This window comes from Amphiura filiformis, chromosome 6 (genome assembly GCF_039555335.1).
Source record: "Amphiura filiformis chromosome 6, Afil_fr2py, whole genome shotgun sequence".
Taxonomy (NCBI): domain Eukaryota; kingdom Metazoa; phylum Echinodermata; class Ophiuroidea; order Amphilepidida; family Amphiuridae; genus Amphiura; species Amphiura filiformis.
The window spans coordinates 34325043-34343438 of NC_092633.1; positions in this window are offsets into that span (position 1 = coordinate 34325043).

An 18396-nucleotide genomic window follows, 5' to 3' on the forward strand; every position below is an offset into this window, starting at 1 on the left:
CCGTAGAAACCCGTCTACAAGGAATAGTAGCGACTGTGATGATAGCATATTTCACGCTAGCGCCCTCCACAATATTATATCATTATGGAATTTGAGCAAATCATTTACCGACACAAGCAGGTATACAATGTATTATTTTATCTTTATTTCGCATCTCACGAGCATAGCTCACTTGGCAAGGCATAAGACTTTGGTTCTTTAGATCGGAAGATGGTGAGTTCGAGCCTCATCACGGTCACACAAACTTTTATAAACAAAATATAGTTCAAACTTTTCATTTATATTTTCTTGCATTTTCTAAAGACTCCTTTCGTGATCATTTTTTTTTTCATATTTAGTTTAATTTGTTCTATTGTTTTTCTTTTATTGTTTCTTTTGTTTGTCTTTTTTTCTTGTTTAATTTTATTTTTTCTTTATTTTTCTTTGATTCATATAATATTGGCAGGATAAGGAGAGGAGGGAACTAAAGACCCATTCAGTGATTTGCTCATCCGGACGATCGTAAAAATCATCAAAATTCACCTTTGTCATTGTCATAGATGTGGTAACATAGCCTGCTAGTGGTTCAGCAGAAAACCGTGTGACACATAATATACATTTGGCTACATTTTATTATACGATAAATACGAATTTATTAAACATGGTAACAAATATTCTCTAGCAGATCGGTTATACGATGGAACTGGTAGGCATAGGCCTATTATAAATTTAGGATATTAAATATCTTCCTGACGAGACAGATCTGCGCATGTGGTGAAAGACGATTCCTTACTAGCCACAGACCGTCCGCTGGAATTAGTTGAACATGAACCATTCGCTATGGCTGTTGGTCGGACCTCTCATCTCTCCACATCGATTGTGACCTATAATCCCCGACATTGCCCTTATGATCTCACATCCTCCTGTTTTATTTCAATACGCTGGCGAAGTTACGTAATAATCGGATTAACTACCATAGCAATAGGTGAAAACAATTTTTGAATATACCGCGTTATGCACTGATACGTTCAGGCGGTACCTCTTCATTGAACCATATCATGCTGCACCTGTAAGATTAGTATCTTTGAAAAGACTAGTATTGTATTCAATCTATGATTGCAGACATACACAGTACAGGTGATGAGTATAACCTGCTTGTAGCGCAGCGCGATATGTTCAAAATTGTTTTCACCTATTGCTATGGTAATTAATCCGATTAATTACGTAACTTCACCAGCGTATAATGGCCGAATAAATTTTGACCATCACTTGGCTTGTTGGATTCGTCTATACTACAATTTGCTGTCGAAGTGACGTAATAATCGCAATAACTACCATCAAGCAGATTGCACTAATCACCCGCGTATGTCACCAAACATAGATTGAATACCACTCTTTTCATAAATACTAATCTTACATGGCGAGTGATTAGCATTTCTTTGACAACTATGGTTCAATGCATAGGTGCCACGTGAACGATGACGTGCAGGGCTATATATTCGAAATTGTATTCATCAATTGCTATGGTAGTTAATCCGATTAATTACGTCACATCGACAGCGAATAGCCTATGAGTATGGGTTCAAGTGGAACAAAAATAGTGTATGTCCATTGCTAGCTATGGTAATTAATCATGTTAGTGTTTACATCACTACTTCGGTGAAGACAAGAGAAGTGTGCCTTCTCTACCAACGCCTGTGATATAACAGGTGCAAGCGAAACAAAATTGAATGACCAGAATAGTTTCCTTTGTCAGATGAATTGATTGAAGTTTTTGAAGACACTCTATTCTTGATGGGACAATAGATTCAAATATGGAATAATTATTATTCCTCATCTATTTTTTTATTGAAAAAACTGCAATTGTGGCAACAGAACAATATTTATTTTGATTTCATTTCAAGTAGAAACAAAATCGTGCTTAAACCAAAAACGCACCCTACCTACCATTCCTCAAGAATTGGGATGGCACAAAGGTGCAACATAGGTTTTTATTGCAAAGACGAGGACAGACAAGTAGTTACAACACATCTGTCTAACCGTGGGTTTCGCTATTATTTAGAATAAATGCTTTTACTAGTTTCTATAAAACCACAAAATTACTAAAAAAAAACTATAAAAAAAAAAAAACTAAAAAAAAAAAAAAAAAATCCACACCTAAAATTAAAAGTAGAAAGGTAGATTTGAAGAAAGATAAAAGGAACATGTCAAAAAGTTAAAATTAAACGAGAATGAAAAAACGGAACCGGTGCCCGGACCATGCTCTCTTCAGCATCTTCAGTTCCAAAGTCTGACGCTCTATCAATTGAGCTATACGATCCTGATATACGAAACAGTCGTTATTATGTCAATACAATTGATTGGTGTTACAACATACTTAGATGGAATGCATAGCCACCCAGTGCCAGTATATATTTGCTCAAACTCCAAATACAAAAAGCAACCAATTTTATTGAGGGCGTTTCTTAGGTATATCCTTGTAGACGGGGTTTTACGGTATAACTTTTTAAATGTGATAAACCTGGTTTGCCAAACTTTATTTATCGATTCGAAAAGACGCTACCCAGCAAACGTAACGTTTTCGACATTATTCGCAAAAGGTTGCCAGAAAGCGTTTAAATGTCGGGCTCGACTTGATAAACCAGGTTTTAAAAAATTTGGCTTTTCAAATTTGACAAACCTTGTTCACGTTTTGAAATGCCAAGATTGAACTGATCAGTACATATACGACAGAAAAAAAAGAAAAGAATTGGCTCAATTGATCACCTATGGGCATTTTATTTTTGACCATACATACAATTAGGCCTAAACTTAAAAAAAACCACCAAAAAACATTCACATGCTATGCCCCTTAATTAGAACTTGGACCGATACCAGTGTGAAATATGGTATGGAAATATGACAAACGACCTCTAAACCTAACCCTAGTGATGTTTCTGTCTTAAATGTCACATCTACCGATGAAATATGCGGCCTTTGTGACATTGTATGAGGTTGCAAAATGGTCATTGGGCGAGTAGGCAAAACGTTTTCCCCGAGAAATTTTCAGGGGTAAAATGGGGGCAGAAAGAGTAAAATGTCCTTAAAATGACTAAAAACGGGACAAATGGGGAAATGAAGTTAGCTTTGCGCCACCCCACCACTAAAAGGCTGACTACGCAGCAGTGGCGTAGATTTCTTTTGACATCATTGGGGGGGGATGGAATTCTTGAAGTATAGCGATCCAGCACGCAAATTTTTGCTATTTTGAAGCTCAACTGATGAAATATTGTGCAAAATGGAATAAATTCGCGCGTAGCGAGAAAAAAATTGCACTTTGGGGGCTAAAATGGCCAAATATGAGGTTAATTTGGTCAGACTGACCCACATACAGACGTCAACATTGGGGGGGGGGGGATGATTGTATGGACCACCCCTCCAGTGGCAAAATATTGGGGGGGGGGGATTTATCCCCCCGGGATCTACGCCTATGCTACGCAGCTAAAGGGCCTGCCCCCTGGGCCTGCCACTGATATGACAGTGCGCCCTCCCCTGAAAATTCAGGATTTGTCGAAACTCGCTCGCAATGGCCACCGTCAAAAAGTAGATGAATGACCGCTCCTATTATCACTTTTGCATAGGCTTAGGCAGTGGCGTAACTAGGGAGGGGGGTGCAACGTGCCCCGGGCGCCACCCTTAGGGGGCGCCAAATTGACCAATTCAGCATCGACTTCTGCATGCGCACCTCCAAGCGATTAAAGTCCGGGCACTTGAAATTTTCGCGCGCTTCGCCCGCATTTCAGCACAAAATCAATTGAAAGAACATTTTAAGACCGACATTCAACTTCTAGTAGGCCTATAAACCAACATTAATTACACTGGTATGCCTTATTTGTCCAAAATCCGCGCGCAATTGTCAGAATGGCCGGGGGGGGGGAGGCATTATGTATCCTTAGCCCGAGCGCAACGCCACTGCCCGCGTTTAAGATATTCTCGGGTGGGCCCGCCCGGTGTGGCATGTGGGGCTGGAATACGAAGGTCTCACAGCTCCGACCCCCGCCCCGCCCCCAATAATCCGTAGGTGAAGTTAAAAAATTGTGACTGGAAAATGGGTGTTTGTGACCTATATTTTGCACAATTTTCGTACTCCGAGGGACACCTCACAGGGTGGCCCACCAAACTTTTTCAACTCGGGGCCCCCCAGAAGACAGTGTATTGTAGGTCGTGTGTCGGATGTGTCCCACCCGCCCTGACCTGGCCAGCGCGAAAAAAAGTGGCGCCATCTATCAATTATTACGACAGGCGGTTAATAGCAGCTCGAAACCAGTCCATTTCATGATTTTGGGGAAATGGGAGGACCTGAAAATGTTATAATTTTTCGCATTTTTAGCTCGTGTAAGTAATAATTTTCATTATTCAGTGCACCGGTGTATGCTCTATGTAGAAACTTATCAGTGTAAAGCAAGCAAGTAAAGTTAGAGCTCTCCATCCTTAAAATTTTAGCCTTTCCAAACCTCCCTTTAAAGGTCCGTAACCCGATCGACAGCATCATCCCCCCGATTTTTTTCATTGTTGATGAGGTTTTGGTATCACATGATAGATACGATTTTTCTCATTACTATCCTGAAATTTGACGCTCCAAGTCGATGTATTTCCGGAGAAATCATGAAACACAGCGGCTTTTACAGGTTACCAGTTTGTAAATACTAAAACTTACTTCGGATTTCTGGCATGTCTGGGTAGAGAATGAATTGCGAATCATGGGTCTCCTTAACAGCTACTTTGGTTTCGCGTCATACACATTCTGTGAAAAAAGCGAACCACACTAACTGCTGAGGAGACGGTGTGCCGTATATATTTATAAAACTTCCACGTCGCACGTAGTATATAGTGGGCCGAATAGCTCAATTAGTTAGCGCATCATGCTTCACCCGTGAGATACCCGGTTCATAATCCGGTATCGGAAGATTTTTTTCCTCTCCATTTTTAACCCAAACCTTTTTATATTCATTTGAAATGTACATATTGCAAGGGGAAATATATTTTGTTTCTTTTTTTTTCTGAAACGGTACGAAAAAAAACCCAAATATTTTCCGTTCAATACGGGCCGGAGATTGTACAGCATACATGCATTCGTCATACGAACGGGAATTGTTGTTGTTGCTTGCCTGCCCAGAATGCAATTCACGTATACCAAGGTATTGGATTGCAAATTTGGCTATTTATTCACATTTACGCTGAAAATGCTCTTTTTTTTTTCACAAAGCAGCATAAAGGGGGCGATATTTGATATTATTATGTAATTTTAAAGACAATCCATATCCAAAACCAATAGGGTTACCCCCCTTTAAACGTACATCATCATTAGCATGTTAGACTGCGGAACTCAGTCCTCAATGATAGTCAGTCATTTATCTTTTGGTCATTATATGACTATCATTTGCATCATCATGTCATTGTCGATTGTCATTGTTTATATAAACCATGAAACGTACACGTACATGCAGGCCTACTTATTGTAAAGTTGTATACACTGCTGGCTGCGTTGCATGCATGGGCCATGGCGACATTGGCTTAATTCCTCTAGCCTTCTCCATAATGACAGCCATATGAGGAGTTATGAGTCTGAGGCTGAGCAACCTCAGTCTATGCATGGGAAATACATTGTACATGTACAACTAATACAAGATACAACAGAACAGGCTTTTCCATACAGTGAACAATAAACAAGAAATGGAATCCAATGTTATATATCTGCACTGCCTGCACAAGCGACTGATAGCCTATCTTTTAGGTATGCTAGGTGAATTCAAATTTGCCATCAAACTGCATCGTTATCAAATTAAAGCCCTTGAGTAAACAAAGCCAAAACTGAAAACCTTTTTTTCATAGCACTTTCCGTAGCAAAGTTACATCTTGTCAAAGATTGACTTTCATCAAACAATGTCAAAAAGATTCAGCTAGCAAAATTCCCCAAAACGGCATTTCGGGGTGTTTCTAGATCTTAATCTCATGATGATAGCAGCTTTTTTTAATGGAACTGCTATCAAAATCTCTCTAAAATTCCATGTGCAAGTGACTTATCACCATAAAAAATCATATATTTGGGTCAAGTGAAGTATAGAAAACATATTTATGTAGGTTTCTTTCTTCGGCCAGTTGTTTTAAATTTCTATGTAAAAATGCATTGACATTGTCGGCGAATTTGGCTGACTAGCAAATGTGTTTGCCTGGCATACCTATATCTTTAGTATTGATGCTTTCAGGCTTTAAATGATAGCAAGAAATGGAAATCGCCCCAAAGGAAAGATTTTAATCGTGAAATTGATCGCCACATCTTATGGATTCACATTATCCTCCGGCAGAACGGTCAAACTGTCATTTACAATGTCTACTAGTGGACTGGTTTTTAAATCCACTCTCATCAAACTAATCAAAACTGTAAACTACAATTTTATCGAAAAAATCAAAAGAAGAAATACTAAATATTGCTTAGTTTCAATGATGCTTACCGATCGAGTCGCCTTGATGGTGTATTTCCGATCATTTTGCAACGTGGTTGAAAAATATTTCCAAGACGTGAGTATCGCCATTAGGCATGGCCCGGTAAACCTGTATAAAATTTAACGCAATCGATCGTCCAATCCTAGTTCACCTGAGTGATCACGTGGTTTGCCGAATGAATGGTATCGGTGTCGGAACAAGGATTGTTACTTGTAAAATCGTTTCGCCGGCACGTTCAAGAAATTAAATTTACGATCTTTTGATAATTAGTTAGGGATCGGTTTTATTTTAACCTCTGGCATGAGAGATTGAGAATGTGGGTTAAAGATAAGCCACTCTGTGTTCTCATTTTGCAACTAAAATAGGCTTCTCATAAAGCTTAAATTTGCAGGCCATTATGCTGGCCATCCATGTATTTGAAACATGGCGGATATACCAAGCACCCTCACTACGTTCGGGTCTGTGAGGGTGCTCGACCAGGCATACCTCGGTCTAGGCTCTCATCTGCTGATGCTGTCTCGCATATATTCGCTGTTCGGTCACGGTCTCGCACCAAGGTAGTATAATCTCACGCCTACTGTAGTAAATCCAGGCTTGGGCGATATTTTGATTAATCGAAAATAATCGATTATATTTTTAAATCGGGTGCTCGATTTATATTTAAAAACACTGTAATCGACATTTTGATTTTATCGAAAATAATCGACTGTTTTTCTAAGCAAATAGATTTTTAAAGCAATTTTTTCAACTGAGATAGGTGGTTTTTTAAATAGTTGCATCTTCATAGGTGATTTATATTAGCTGAAACTACAACCAGAATAACAAGTGAAACCACTGTTAAACACATCTTTCTCGACTTAAAATGCACAGCAATGTTTAATAGTGGGATTCTAATGCAACAAATGATGCTCAACCTATTAGAGTCATTATTATGTTTTGTTGAATCCAAGTGTGTAAAAATATTGGATCCAAGACATAATAATGATAAAATTGGATGGTTTACGCCCAATATTTATTGGTCTAAGCTATGAGTTTTAAAATATTGGACTCGACTCACGTCTCGTCCAATATTTTAAAACTCATAGCTCGATTAATAAATATGGGCTCAATCGATTCAATTTTATATCACACGATGTCCAATACATTGAAAATAATTGATTAAAAAAAAAAAATTGAAATCGATTGTTTTTAACAATCGCCTGAGCCTAAGTAAATCTCACGCAAAGAGCTGTCAAATTAGTAAAAGCTCACGCATTATAAAAATAATTGTTTTCTCTTTAAAGCAGTGATTAAACCCTGGGATTTAAATAGTGTAAAAATGATGCACTAAATGGCTTCAATTGGACCTTCATTTTGCAAAATTTTCCAACTTCTCAGGGGGAAATGTCCCCTCTCAGACACTCCCCCTTGTGAAGTGGATAAACAAGTGGCCATTTTTGTTTCTACTTTCGACATTTGCTAATGTATGTTTAACACAATATATAATAGGCCTAGTCCTACAATAATAGGGGAACTGCTACTTGTCCACAAAAGGCTTCATGGATCATCATTTCATAAATTTTCGGCTTTTTCAAAATAAAATTATTATTTTACACACTAATACAAAATGTAGTGCGAAAATGGTCCACCAAATCGCTTCAATTAGGTCTTCATTTTGCAAAATTGTCCAACTTCTGAGGGGAGACATCCCAAAATCAATTATACATCCACTGTCCTGTCCTTTTGCCAAACATATTAAGGGTTGAGTATTTTTAAGGCATTTTTAAGGGTCTCAAACCCGGTGTCTCAAAAAACATCCAGGAGCTTTCGGGGGTGCTGATCCCACACACAAGGGGCATTTACATATGTTGGTAGCTCTGATATTGCCGCTCCCAGAATAAAAAAAAAAAAAAAAATAGCCAAGAAAGCAAACAATTGGAGATCCAAAACAAGTCAATAATGGTTTATAACAAAGACTTCTTTGGTGTCTATGAAACAAACTCAATAACCCTAGGATTTTTTTCAAGAATAAGTCGTAAATAATCTCCCAAATACAAAACACATTTTACTAGTAGGCATGTCCACTCAGGGCCGGATTTACCTTTTTGGGGGCCCTGGGCCAGGCCAAAATTTGGAGGCCCCAAATGCACCGTGAGGAAGCCATGTGCACTCAAGTGGCAAGTGTTTCAGATCTTAATAGAACATTTGCGCGCGTAAAAATTTCAATTTTAGACTATTTTTAGCCCGAATTGAAGCTGATTTTGCTTTATAATAGGCCAGTGCGCGCGAAGCGCTCAAAATTTTGCAATTTTTGTAGGCTGATTTGGCCCAAAACATGGTGTTTTTCGGCTAAAATGGAAGATGCACACTACACAGGCCAATTTTGGGGCCCCCAAAATTTGGGGGCCCAGGGCCCATCTGGCCCTATGGTAAATCCGGCCCTGTGTCCACTAAAAATTGAAGTACATTTAAGTTGATTCAGACCTAACTTATTGGCTGAGACTTTATGAAAGAAACATTTTGGCATTTAAATAATCTTAATCGGACGTTCCATTCCAGAGATATGGCCTTGCGAGTGGCACGGTTTTATATAGGGCTGCTAGAACATGTAAAAAGTTTAATTCCAAAAAGTAATAATAACAGAAAGTGCAACTGTAAGGTACTTTTTTCTTATTAATGTATTTCTTAACTAGCATTATCTGGAACATTATATTTGCTAATAAAAATCTAATAAAAATCTGCATGCCATAACCAAAAAGTTCATACATGTACTTTAAATCAAAGAAAACATGTCTTATTTCAATTAAAAAAAACACATGTTGAAATCAAATGATAAAATGGATGTATGGTGGCCACATTAAGTTGAGCGTGACTGACAGAACGAACAGTACATCACTTTTCAAACAAAGTAGATTCTTATAAGAAGCTACCTGTTCTCAAATAGAATTTATTGCATAGTCTGCTCAAAATTAAACACTGGTATGTAACAATTAGGAAACACTATATTCAATATAAAAAAAGCTGTGAATTCCAAAACTAGGCCTGTCAAAGATGTGACTGACAGGATATTTTGCAACATATTCTAACATGTCAACCACTCATTAGAAGGAAACTCATATTTTTCTTATTATCCCAGTAAAATTTAATGCCCGAGATATTTTTATTTTAGATGGTGTGAGCAAAAATGTGGTGAATTGTGGTAACCACACCAGAAGTGTATGTACTATCCTATGGGCCATACAGCTCAACTGATCATACTTTTCCTACATTCGACCTTGCATGATTTTTGAGTTGACACAGTCATGAAAATAACTATAGACTACTTGACAGACCATTAGTAGCCCAGTTCTGAACCTTTTCATTGATCATTCATAACAATAGGTATCTGATGGATCAGTGAAGATAAGAAGGGATTATAATATCCGTAACCTTGATATTATAGTACATCTCGAGGAAAAAGTGCAATGGACATGTTTTCATTTTATGTTTCAAATATCCCGCGCATGAAAATTGAGTATTTAACCCAAAATGGAAAATGGAACAATTTATTGGAAATCTGTTTTAACAGATTTTTTGACATCTTTTTCTGCACTGTATTATACCTAAATTAAGAAATTTGATAAATATTCAAAGAAAATATAGGTCATCCAAAAAATGTTGATTTTTACACATTTTGGGGCAAAAAAGGAAAAATAAGCAAAAATATCAAAATCTGTTTTAACAGCTTCATTCATCAAGTCATAACAAACGGCTTACATGCTTAATTTCTAATAAAATATTGAAATTGTGAAAAATATAGGTATTTATTGATTTTCATGTTTTTTCTTGCAAATACAGTGGCGTAACTCCTATGGGCTCTGGGGGGCCGCGCCCCCGGGCACCCGGGCTAAGGGGGCACCCATCAGACCTGGATACCCTTTCGACACGATAATACTTTGTTATAGGAAAGAAGTGGAAACCTTAACCCACCATGCATAGAATTATACTTTTCATTTGGGTGCCCCTTCAACACAAAATTTTCACACAGCATTGCATATAAATTAAGATTTGAAAGACCAAAACTCAACTTCATTATACCAAGTTTGTATGCACATTTTTGCGCGCCCACACCAGTAGCGTAGCCAGCTGGGGGCAGAGTGCCCCCTGACAAAAAAAATGAAAGAAAAAGTGCCCTCTGACAAAAAAAAATGAAAGAGAAAATCAGGAGGGCAAAGGAAAAGAAAAAGGGCAAGGAGCCCCTTTTCTAGCAAAATTCAGGGCCAAAATAGTGTAAAATGCAAAAATTTTCCGCGCTACGCGCGCACATTGTGACAATAAAGCCCTTTTTAGCCGGATAATGAGCGAAAATAGTGTAAAATACCATTTTTTTTTTGCGCTACGCGCGCACATCATCCCAATAAGGCCCTTTTCGGAAGCTCAAGACATACAGTCTCTATGTATTGTATGATGCAACTGCAATTTTTTTCGTCTGTGCCCCCAAAATTTTATTTTGCCCCCCCTGACCAAGAAAGCTGGCTACGCCCCTGGCCCACACCATGCACTGGTATCCTCAAAAGTAAAGACATTGGAGAAGATGAAAACTTTTTTTTTTATTAACATGAAGTTCATTGAAACATGAAACAAATTTGATCTGAGAGACTATTTGTAAGTTATATAGTAGGTCTATAATGGCTTTCAATACCAAATTTGATTAGCTCTGCTCTGTATCATGCACACATAGTCCAACGAGTAGGGCCCGACCTGTTTTTTTTCTTAGTTGACAACTATATACTCAAGACTCTGATCGCTCAAGAAAGATTATTAACTATTAGAAAATAGGTCCTACACCAGTGGCGTATTGACGGGGGCAGAAGGGGAGCGTGCCTGGGCGCCACCTTTAGGGGCGCGAAATAACCAATTCAGTGTCGATTCTCGCCCCTCCAGCGATGAAAGTCAAATTTTTAAAGCGCCATGAGCATTTCAGCACAAAATCATTTGAAAGATCAATCTAAGACCGATATTCAACTTCATTATGACCAAAATTAATGCTTGATTGGCCATATTTGTGGAAATTTTCACTCCGCGCGCACTTGTTTCAAGGATTGGGGAGGGGTGCCATTATGTATCCTTAGCCCTGGACGGGCGGCACAACCCCTAACACGCCACTGTCCTATATACACGATTATGCACACCCTTGGTCAGGGGCACCCAATCTACTTTCGCCCCCGGGCATCCTGGCCAAAAGTTACGCCACTGTGCAAATATGCTAATAATATGCAAATTATGAAATTGCAAAATAAAGTTACTACATAGCATACATCTTTCAAGTGTGATGTTCAAAATGACAGACATCAAAAAGAGATTTGATGAAATGTAAAGGCGTAGTAACAATTTTGGCATGGACTGTCGGGTTAGGCAAAGTACGGTAAGTTGAGCTGTACACATTATTTTTTGTTTCTCATATCAAAACCGCTGTCAGAGCAATACAACTCCAAATCAATATTTAAAAAATGAAGCAAATTTGATCTGTTTGCTTATTCATAACAGCTCATTTTAATCAGTGTAATTGCAAGTCAGACTATATCCTACAGTATACATTGTGATTTATGAGATGCCGGATAGATTGAAATTTACCACAAAAACATAATTAAAATGTCATGTATAGTCCCGGGTGAGTACCTTTTTCTTTGAGTCAAATGATTGATTAATGGGATTTTGGATAATGATATCATTGACATTTGATTATTAAAATAACACATAGCAATTTTCTTCATTTTACCTCATTTGTTTGGCTCAAAATTAAAAGGGGGCAATGTGATCAGTGAAAAGTAACATTTAAATAGGAATCAATTTTTCATGCAAATCACACATTGTTTTAATGATTTTATTGCAATTAAACAGAATATTTGATTTGATCTGTGTAACACTTTGACAATTCCTATTTACATTTTGCCGTTTCTGTTTCATCAATTTCGTTTCTTTTTCAACTTCCTTTTAGTATGTTGCCATATTTTCTTACATTGCATAACACAGTATGATGATTACATATTACTGCACCTGAGGCTTGTATGATATAGGCATAAGGGATAAGTTAATTGAATTTCAAACATCACATTGCATGAGTATTGATTGGAGGTGCCACTCACTTGTTAAGGTGATACGGGTATGTGCATCATCCACGAGTCAAATTTGACATTTTTTGAAGTAGGAGCATCAGTTTCAACAAAACTAATCAATGTTTTTATTTCTCTTGTTCCCTCTTTCTGCTGCAGAACCTGGTGTCTAGTCTACAGACATTGACTTTGTTTTAACATACCAAAGGTGAGAACTTGTTCCAGGAAAATGGAGAATGACGAGCGTATGACCACTGCATCACTTGTTACCTTGGAGACGGAACATACAACACAATCCCAAGGTGATTCCCAAAATGATGCATGGCCCATCATGGATAGCAACAAAGAACTCAGATCAGAAGATGACAAAGGGGTTCATCATTGTCAGAATCAAGACAGAGAGATGTCACATCTGGATTCGCACACGCTTGAAGAAAGTGCTGCACATGATCAATCACAAGAAAGCAAAGATCAGAGTAAAGAACATGTTGACATGACTATCAGTCATCTATCATCACAAAGTTCAACCCAAATGATACGTGGGGTAAATCAAGGAAAAGAAGTATCCCACCTGGATTCAGACACACTTGGTGGAACTGCTGTAAATGTTCAATCAGAAAAAAGCAGCGATCATGAAACCCCTGTTGACATGACGATTAGTCGCATATCATCAGAATCATCGACCCAAATGATACACAGTACACCAGCCAATGAATGTAGGGAGGACTTTGATGAACATTCACCAACTGGAGCTAATGTTACTGACGAGGGAGTCCTGCAAGGCAATGTGCCAACTGATGCGACAAATGAAGACAACGAAGCAGGTGGGAAAGTTGATGCTGATTCACCTGCAGGAACAAGATCTCAAAGTTTGCCATCATCTAAAATTAAGCAAGAGTGTCAGGACATTGAGAGTGATAACCCTCAAGATTTGCCAGTAGAAAATGCTGAAGAAAATCGGAGTGATGGGACAGAAGATGATATCTATGTGTGTTTTTGCTGTATGCAGCAGTTTGATAGCGTGGGGGACTTAGAAAGCCATGAACAAAATCATTCTAATGAAAATCCATATCGTTGCAGCTTCTGTCCACGTATATTTAGGTCTTATGACAGCAGGGGTGAGCATGAGCAAGCATGTAGGGAAACTACATCGACTCAAGTCAAAGTGAAAGAGCAGCATGTAATAAAGCCTAAAACAAGTAGCCGTGGACGAAAAATCAAGGTGAAAGTAGATTACACTGAAAAGGATGGTGTTGATACTGATGAAGATGTGGCAAAAGATGGGATTGGGAAAAAGAAGCGGCAATCAAGCGGTAAAATAACATTGGGTAGTAAAAAGGTCAAGAAGAACTCTCTTCCGGTGAAGAAAAGGACTCTTCCGGTGAAGAAAAGGACTCTTCCGGTGAAAAAAAAGACTCTTCCGGTGAAGGAAAGGAGAGAAGTGAAGAGTGAGAAAACAGGTGGAACTGGTGGTCCTCATGTTTGTTCCTTGTGTTCTGTATCATTCATTAGAGTCGGTCATCTCAACAGGCATCTAAGTAGTGTACACTCGGTCTCCTGGTTTCCTTGTAAGGTATGTAAGAAATTGTGCGAATCAAAAGAAGAACTTGAGAAACATGAGCAGAGCCACACGTGTGACATCTGTGGTAAAGTCATTAAATCTGTTGTATCTCTTATACAACATAAGATGATCCACAACAGAGCCAAATCGAAGCTTAACCCTACAGATGACGAAAAGTTAGAGTGTGGGATCTGTGGAATGAAGTTTAAATATACACGCTTCGGCGAGGGAACATGAAAACGACACGTTGAGCCACCGATTTACAAGTGTGTAAAATGTCCAAGAAAGTTTGCTACTGAAGAAAAGAAAGAGAGTCACCAATTAATCTGCAAACCAAATCTACACCAGTGTAAGCGATGCGAGCAAACTTTCAAATACCGCTACCAGTTAGAGATGCACGTTGTTGAAGTACATACAGGTGATTATTATGTATGTCAACTTTGTGGCCAGAAATTTAGTAATAAGGGAACATGGAAGACTCATGAAAGGCTACATACAAAAGAGAAAGAATTCATATGTTCTATATGCAACAAAGCATTTCATTTCCAAGCAAGTCTCAACGATCACAAGTCTCAAGTTCACTCCAACGAAAAACCTTTTCAGTGCATGTATTGTGGAATCGGCCAAATCAAAAGGTGCGTTGAAGAAACACGAAGGGCTGCACACGGGGCGTTTGTGTTCAAGTGCAAGTACTGCGACATGCAGTACAACAGCCGCTTGAAGTTAGACACGCATGTTCAAGAGAAGCACACTGGTAGGAAGTTTATTTGCAAAGCTTGCGGGAAAGGCTTCACCAATGCACGATATTTGAGAAATCATGAGCTGATTCACACAGGAGAGAAACCTTACAAATGCCCGCATTGCGGTATGGGATTTCGACGTCAACATCATGTGACGCAGCACATCCCACGACATTTTAAGAATGACAAGCAGCAGAATAGTTACGTTGATGTTGCAGTTGCAGTTGCAAGTGGCATTTCCACTGGGAGGTCAACTGATCCAGAAGTTGAGCAATATTTCATACCGTTATAGTTACTTGATTGACAGAGGGTGTACTTTATCATTTAAGCAGGTGTAATATCTACCATAATGTAGCCATATATTACTAAATGTAGCTCAAATTGTTCAAGACTGCACTAAGCTGGGGCATTAAAAGGGCATTTCGTGATCCACAGCATCATCCCCCCACTTTTCTCAAAAAAAGTTGAGATTTTTATATCACTGGAAACCTCTGACTACATAATGTTTATATACAAAAGATTTCTTGCAGATTAATTCGTTAAGCAAAGATATCGTGAAATTTGAATTTCAGTCTGGTATACCAGAACGAAATTACAACACATTGTCTATGGAGCAGTGTAATTCACATAATCATGCAAACGCAAAAGCAGAATCAACTGAAATTTTGAGAATGAGCTTTTTTCGTGGATATCAATTGAAAAATGTCATAAAAAGAGGATGCTAGGATCACGAAATACTCCCTTTAAGTTAGAATATTGGTAAGAAACTGGTAAAACATTAGAAAGATCTGAACATATTTCAGTCAATTTTCTTGAAATTTGTACATGTACATTACGTGTACATTCTTGCTATACTAGCCCTATATATACTGCGCCAAGAAAGTATCCTTACACTTGGAAAAATAATTACAATTTCAAAACTGAACCATATTGGGGTAAATTTGTTTTTGTAATAGATGCACTATCTAATCCTGCACATTATGACACCACATTGAATCCAATGTGACCTCAAAAAGTAAAGTTACAAGCAATTGAATAGACGAAGGTCCAGTTTTAAAAGTGACAAATTAGCCTATACAAGGCGCAAAAAGATTCCAACAAAGCGCAACAAAGAGACTACACAGTTTCTTCAATGGAGCCTTATTTAAAGCAGTATTTCTTTCAGTTTTTACTTCTCTGTACTTTTCATAACTTGCATTAGATTTGCCAGCTCTTTTGTTTCAGTTTTCTTTTGTTCTTTTTTGTTTTAAATTAAAGGCACACACAAATTAGCCATTTATCACTCTCAAACCAGATGTCTAGTCCGTGGAGTTTTGAATAGACCAGTGTGTCACTTTTAAAACTGGACCTTCGTCTAATCAAATGCTTGTAATTTGCTTCTTGAAGTCACATTGGATTCAATGTGGTGTCATAATAGTGCATCTATTAAAAAAACAAATTTACCCCAATATTGTTCAGTTTGGAAATTGTGATTATTTTTCCAAGTGTAAGAATACTTTATTGGCGCAGTATATATTGAAACTGTAAGAGCAAGTCATCACTGAGCTGACATCACAGTCAACATGTTGGTGGAATTTCTAGATCATCAACAAGTAGCAAAGTATAGTCTCAAATTGGCTGACATTGTTTTGCTATAAACATACAGTGGAAACTTTTTAACATACATGTAAACTTCCTGGTACTATCTAGCACAAAATGCTTTTCAATTCCTCCCAAGCATATATTTTATACTTTATAAAGACCAGATAACACAAAATATTGTTAACATAACCTAAAATCGGAGGCCCAACAATTTTGTGTTTATAGCAAGGTTCTATTGTATTTTGGTAAGCAGAAATATGCATTTTTGGTCAAATGAAAACTAAAATAAAATCCTTTTAGGACCCAGCCTAAATATATACATGTGGCAGATTGTCCTTGTCAACAACTTTTGATTAACTTCTAGCACTATAAATTCAGATTGAGCATGAATACCCAGCCAGAATCCAATAGCCCCCCGGCCATTCAAATCTTGCCATAAAATAATTCAAGTAAGATATACGATATTGTAATTTTGTTAAGTGTATAATAGTTTAACATTATTTTAATCCTCATTGTGCCAAATTAGCCAACATTTTCAAGAGCCATTTGTCACTCGACTTTGGAAGTGACAGGGATCCAATGTGCGGACAGCAGTTCGAAACAAGGGGTCTTTCGGTAAGAGCCTAGACACCAAAAGGAGGGGGTCTTTCGTGAGACTGAGGAAAATCTTACCAAAAAAGGGTGTACATGTAATATAAAGGCATAATTTGACCAGCAATGGTAAATTTGGAAAATTTGATGTATTAAAAAAAAAATTATTTGAAAACAAATACTTCTAAAACCACATTAATATTTCACAAGTGTAGTGCTTTTTCCATTTCAGAAAGCAACAGTCCTGTTAATTCACCAGCACAGATCTGTATAGCTAAGTAACCATTGCTACTGTGCTATATTGTTTTCAAGTAACTTTGTTTTATTTAAAAACAGCTTGTTTTTACATCCTACATGTTGGTCGTACGACCTAATATGTTTTCCCATTTTGCAGCAGCAGCAACACATTTCTTAATGCAAATCTAAATATCACATTTATAAGCTCAGCATACAGGCTGTATCAAAATGATTGTTCTCTGTCTGCAGCCACTGATCTGATCTAGAGATCTTCTATGCGTCTATAAACACAGATGGAGAACAATCTTTTTATGCATCTATAAACACAGATGGGGAACAATCTTTTTGATACAGCCTGTATAATAGCTTAAAATGGGGTTTCGGTAACATATTACTGGTGCCATAGAGCCTCTTCTGGAAGTGGGCCAAACTTTAATAGCTTTTATTTGCTAGAAAACATTAGATCTTAATATGAAAATACTTTTCCTTTATGATACCGTAATAAAGCATGCCGTATCATATCGTCATCTCTAATCTGATTCCATATAAAGTTATTGCAGTGATTATGAAATGTAAGTCACCATGAAGTAATCCGTATTTTCAAAGGGGTAGCACTCACTACATATGGGTCATTATGGGTGTTGGGGATGTCTGCCCACATGACATGATCCCCTTCTTAAAACTAACTCACTCACTCACCCAAAGACCTTTTTTTGTTATCACGAATGTAGTCGCCCACCTACATCTTATATAATTTCATACAAATTTGAAAGTTCTCTTACCAAATGACCCAGTCTTTTAAACATTCACAGAATTTTTGCATTTTCAAACTATTTACATTTCTTTGTTTTCATATGAAATGTTTGTTTTTTTGTTTTTTATTTTATTTTTTTATTTGACAAGATCATTAGAATACAAAAACAAATGATAGAGACAGAAAAGTCATTACAAAGCACATCAATGTGACAAATTAATTAAAGCTTATGTCCCTGGTTGTAGCCGCGTCACTGTTGAAGAGCCCACATTTTCTCTCCCCAAAACCCCCTTTTCAATGTCAAGCCGCTCACCTAAAGATCCCTCGTTTTAAATTTCTTGCCTCATATATGGGTATAATTATATACCAGGGTTCAGTTTTTGCTGGCAATAATTGGCT